Source organism: Arachis stenosperma, chromosome 6, assembly GCF_014773155.1.
Source record: "Arachis stenosperma cultivar V10309 chromosome 6, arast.V10309.gnm1.PFL2, whole genome shotgun sequence".
NCBI classification, from domain to species: domain Eukaryota; kingdom Viridiplantae; phylum Streptophyta; class Magnoliopsida; order Fabales; family Fabaceae; genus Arachis; species Arachis stenosperma.
Window position 1 is genome coordinate 92,951,004 of NC_080382.1, and position 6,000 is coordinate 92,957,003.

General features: G+C 40.6%; 1 non-coding gene across 1 annotated transcript; it reads left to right on the forward strand.

Annotated features, from left to right (window-relative positions):
- Window positions 1–4,132: 4,132 nt before the first annotated feature.
- Window positions 4,133–4,240, forward strand: LOC130938408 (small nucleolar RNA R71). The gene has a single exon (XR_009069575.1). It is a non-coding gene; the product is annotated as a small nucleolar RNA R71 (small nucleolar RNA).
- Window positions 4,241–6,000: the final 1,760 nt, after the last annotated feature.

Below are 6,000 nucleotides of genomic sequence, written 5' to 3' on the forward strand. Positions count from 1 at the left end.
TTTTTCTTTCTTCTTTTTTTTTTTCGGTTTTTTTTTTTCGTTTGCCCCCCCTTTTTTTTTTTTGTATTCACTGCTTTTTCTTGCTTCAAGAATCATTTTTAATGATTTTTCAGATCCTCAGTAACATGTCTCCTTTTTCATCATTCTTTCAAGAGCCAACATTCATGATCCACAAATTCAAAAGACATATGCACTGTTCAAGCATACATTCAGAGAACAAAAGTGTTGCCACCACATCAAATTAATTAAACTATTATAAAATTCAGAATTCATGCAATTCTTTCCTTTTCAATTAAGCACGTTTTTATTCAAGAAAGGTGATGGATTCATAGGACATTCATAACTTTAAGGCATAGACACTAAGACACTAATGATCACAAGACACAAACATGGATAAACATAAGCATAAAATTCGAAAAACAGAAGAATAAAGAACAAGGAAATCAAAGAACGGGTCCACCTTAGTGATGGCGGCTCTTTCTTCCTCTTGAAGATCCTATGGAGTGCTTGAGCTCCTCAATGTCTCTTCCTTGTCTTTGTTGCTCCTCCCTCATGATTCTTTGGTCTTCTCTAATTTCATGAAGGATGATGGAGTGTTCTTGATGCTCACCCTTGGTTGTCCATGTTGGAACTCAACTCTCCTAGGGAGGTGTTTAGTTGCTCCCAATAATTTTGTGGAGGAAAGTGCATCCCTTGAGGCATCTCAGGGATCTCTTGATGAGAGGGGTCTCTTGTACTCCATCCTTTTCTTGGTGATGGGCTTATCCTCATCAATGGGGGTATCTCCCTCTATGTCAACTCCAACTGAATAACAGAGGTGACAAATGAGGTGAGGAAAGGCTAACCTTGCTAAGGTAGAGGACTTATCCGCCACCTTGTAGAGTTCTTGGGCTATGACCTCATGAACTTCCACTTCTTCTCCAATCATGATGCTATGGATCATGATAGCCCGGTCTATGGTAACTTCGGACCGGTTGCTAGTGGGAATGATTGAGCGTTGTATGAACTCTAACCATCCTCTAGCCGGGCTTGAGGTCATGCCTTCTCAATTGAACCGGCTTTCCTCTTGAATCTTGCTTCCATTGTGCGCCCTCTTCACATATGATTGTGAGGACTTGGTCCAACCTTTGATCAAAGTTGACCCTTCTTGTATAAGGATGCTCATCTCCTTGCATCATAGGCAAGTTGAACGCCACCCTCACACTCTCCGGACTAAAATCCAAGTATTTCCCCCGAACCATAGTGAGATAATTCTTTGGATTCGGGTTCACACTTTGGTCATGGTTCTTTGTGATCCATGCATTGGCATAGAACTCTTGAACCATCAGGATTCCGACTTGTTGAATGGGGTTGGTGAGTACTTCCCAACCTCTTCTTCGGATCTCATGGCGGATCTCCGGATATTCACCCTTTTTGAGTGAAAAGGGGACCTCGGGGATCACCTTCTTCAAGGCCACAACTTCATAGAAGTGGTCTTGATGCACCCTTGAGAGGAATCTATCCATCTCCCATGACTCGGAGGTGGAAGCTTTTGCCTTCCCTTTCCTCTTTCTAGAGGTTTCTCCGGCCTTGGATGCCATAATGGTTATGGAAAAATGAAAAAGCAACGCTTTTACCACACCAAACTTAAAATGTTTGCTCGTCCTCGAGCAAAAGAAGAAAGAAGAGAGTAGAAGAAGAAGAAATGAGGAAGAGGGAGAAGGTGGTGTGTTCGGCCAAGAAGGGAAAGAAGGGGTGTTTAGGTTGTGTGAAAATGAAGGGTTGAAGAAGGGTATATATAGGAGAGAGGGGGAGTAATGGTTCGGCCATTATGGGTGGGTTTGGGAGGGAAAGTGGTTTGAATTTGAAGGGTGAGGTTGGTGGGGATTTATGAAGGATGGATGTGAGTGGTGAAGAGAAAGATGGGATTTGATAGGTGAAGGGTTTTTTGGGGAAGAGGTTTTGAGGTGATTGGTAAATGGGGGAAGAAGAGAGAGAGTGGTGGTGGGGTCCTGTGGGTCCAGATCCTGTGGTGTCAAGGAAAAGTCATCCCTGCACCAAATGGCATCAAAATTCACGTTTTGAGCCATTTCTGGCGTTAAACGCCGGGCTGGTGCCCATTCCTGGCGTTTAACGCCAGGTTGTTGCCCTTTACTGGCGTTTAACGCCAGTCTGGTGCCCCTTTCTGGCGTTAAACGCCCAGAATGGTGCCAGACTGGGCGTTAAACGCCCAACAGCTAGCATTACTGGCGTTTGAACGCCAGCTTCTTCTCCTCCAGGGTGTACTGTTTTTTCCTGTTTTTCATTCTGTTTTGCTTTTTTTCATTGTTTTTGTGACTTCTTATGATCATCAACCTACAAAAAAGATAAAATAACAAAAGAAAATAGTTAACTATAAAACATTGGGTTGCCTACCAACAAGCGCTTCTTTAATGTCATTAGCTTGACAGAGGACTCTCATGGAGCCTCAGAAATACTCAGAACGTGTTGGAACTCCCAACACCAAACTTAGAGTTTGAATGTGGGGGTTCAACACCAAAACTTAGAGTTTGGTTGTGGCCTCCCAACACCAAACTTAGAGTTTGACTGTGGGGGCTCTGCTTGGCTCTGTTTTGAGAGAAGCTCTTCACGCTTCCTCTCCATGATGATAGAGGGATGTCCTTGGGCCTTAAACACCAAGGATTCTTCATTCACTTGAATGATCAACTCTCCTCTATCAACATCAATCACAGCCTTTGCTGTGGCTAGGAAGGGTCTGCCAAGGATGATGGATTCATCAATGCACTTCCCAGTCTCTAGGACTATAAAGTCAGTAGGGATGTAATGGTCTTCAATCTTCACCAAAACATTCTCTACAAGTCCATGAGCTTGTTTTCTTGAATTGTCTGCCATCTCTAATGAGATTCTTGCAGCTTGCACCTCAAAGATCCCTAATTTCTCTATTACAGAGAGGGGCATGAGGTTTACACTTGACCCTAAGTCACACAAGGCCTTCTTGAAGGCCATGGTGCCTATGGTACAAGGTATAGAAAACTTCCCAGGATCCTGCCTCTTTTGAGGCAGTTTCTGCCTAGACAAGTCATCCAGTTCTTTGGTGAGCAAAGGTGGTTCATCCTCCCAAGTCATTTCCAAATAACTTGTCAGTTAGCTTCATGATTGCTCCAAGGTATTTAGCAACTTGCTCTTCAGTGACATACTCATCCTCTTCAGAGGAAGAATACTCATCAGAGCTCATGAATGGCAGAAGTAAGTCCAATGGAATCTCTATGGTCTCATTTTGAGCCTCAGATTCCCATTGTTCCTCATTGAGGAACTCAGAGGAGATTGGTGCACGCCCATTGGGGTCTTCCTCAGTGGCGTCCACTTCCTCTCTTTCCTCTCCATATTCGGCCATGGTTATGGCTTTGCACTCTCCTTTTGGATTTTCTTCTGTATTACTTGGGAGAGTACTAGGAGGGAGTTCAGTAATTTTCTTGCTCAGCTGTCCCACTTGTCCTTCCAAATTTCTGATGGAGGACCTTGTTTCTTTCATGAAACTTTGAGTGGTTTTGATTAGATCAGAGACCATTGTTGCTAAGTCAGAGGTATTCTGCTTAGAACTCTCTGTCTGTTGCTGAGAAGATGATGGAAAAGGCTTGTTATTGCCAAGCCTATTTCTTCCACCATTATTGTTATTGAAACCTTGTTGAGGTCTCTCTTGATTCTTCCATGAGAAATTTGGGTGATTTCTCCATGAAGAATTATAGGTGTTTCCATAGGGTTCTCCTAGGTAATTCACCTCTTCCATGGAAGGGTTCTCAGGATCATAAGCTTCTTCCTCAGATGAAGCTTCCTTAGTACTGCCAGGTGCATTTTGCATTCCAGACAGACTTTGAGAAATCAAATTGACTTGTTGAGTCAATATCTTGTTCTGAGCCAATATGGCATTCAGAGTATCAATCTCAAGAGCTCCTTTCTTCTGACTTGCCCCATTGTTCACAGGATTCCTTTCAGAGGTGTACATGAATTGGTTATTTGCAACCATTTCAATTAGCTCTTGAGCCTCTGTAGGCGTCTTCTTCAGATGAAGAGATCCTCCAGCAGAGCTATCCAAAGACATCTTGGATAGTTCAGAGAGACCATCATAGAAGATACCTATGATGCTCCATTCAGAAAGCATGTCTGAGGGACATCTTCTGATTAATTGTTTGTATCTTTCCCAAGCTTCATAGAGGGATTCTCCATCCTTCTGTCTGAAGGTTTGGACTTCCACTCTAAGCTTACTCCATCTTTGAGGTGGAAAGAACTTTGCCAAGAAGGCATTGACTAGCTTTTCCCAAGAGTCCAGGCTTTCTTTAGGTTGAGAATCCAACCATATTCTAGCTCTGTCTCTTACAGCAAAAGGGAATAGCATCAGTCTGTAGACCTCAGGGTTAACCCATTAGTCTTGACTGTGTCACAGATTTGCAAGAATTCAGCTAAGAACTGATGAGGATCTTCCATTGGAAGTCCATGGAATTTGCAATTTGTTGCATTAGAGAAACTAATTGAGGCTTAAGCTCAAAGTTGTTTGCTCCAATGGCAGGGATAGAGATGCTTCTCCCATAGAAATCAGGAGTAGGTGCAGTGAAGTCACCCAGCACCTTCCTTGCATTGTTGGCATTGTTGTTGTTTTCGGTGCCATGGGTTCTTTCTTCCTTGAAGAATTCGGTCAGGTCCTCGAAAGAGAGTTGTGCCTTGGCTTCTCTTAGCTTTCTCTTCAAGGTTCTCTCGGTTCAGGGTCGCTTCAACAAGAATGCCTTTGTCTCTGCTCCTGCTCATATAAAGAGAAGAACAAGAAAATGTGGAATCCTCTATGTCACAGTATAGAGATTCCTTGAGGTGTCAGAGGAAAAGAAAAATAGAAAGAAGAAGGAGAAGAAGAATTCGAACTTTAATTAGATAAGGTTCGAATTGTGCATTAAGAAGGAGTGGTACTCCATAAATAGAAGGATGTGAGAGAGAGGGAAGAGAATTTTCGAAAATTCAATTAAAAGATTTTGAAAACATTTTGAAAATTTGGTTGATAATTTTCGAAAATTCAAAGTGAAAAAGAAATCAAGTGATTTTTGAAAAAAGATTTGAAATTAGAAATCAAAAAGATTTGATTGAAAACTATTTTGAAAAAGATGAGGTTAAGAAGATATGATTAGTTTTAAAGAGATGTGATTGAGAAGATATGATTTGAAAACAATTTTAAAAGATATGTTTTGAAAACAATTTTAAAAGATTGATTTTGAAAAATTAGTGACTTGCCTAACAAGAAAAAGATATGATTCAAACATTAAACCTTTCTCAACAGAAAAGGCAACATACTTAAAATGTTCAATCAAATCATTAATTGTTAGGAAGTATCTTTGAAAAAGAAAGAAATTGATTTTGAAAACATTTGATTGAAAAGATATGATTTGAAAAAGATTTGATTTTGAAAAACTTTGAAAACTTGAAAAAATTTGATTTTGAAAACAAAATCTTCCCCCTAGCACCATCCTGGCGTTAAACGCCCAGAATGGTATACATTCTGGCGTTTAACGCCCAAAATGCTACCTCTTTGGGCGTTTAAACGCCCAACCAGGTACCCTGGCTGGCGTTTAAACGCCAGTCTGCCTTCTTCACTGGGCATTTTTGATGCTCAGCTTTTTCTGTATAATTCCTCTGCAGTATGTTCTGAATCTTCAATTCTTTATCATTGACTTGAAAGACACAAATTAAAAATATTTTTGGATTTTTTAATAAAAAATGCAACAAGAATCAAATAACAATGCATGCAAGCACCAAACTTAGCAGTTTGTGTACTACTGACACTATATGAAACACCAAGATACTCAAGTCAATAGAATTCAAAGATCAGAGTGAGAAATCAACAAGAATTACTTGAAGATCCTTAAGACACATGAATGAATGCATGCAATTGACACCAAACTTTAGATGAGACCCTAGACATAAGCAAGAAACATCAAATATTTTTGGTTTTTATGATTTTGTGATTTTTTTTTGTGTTTT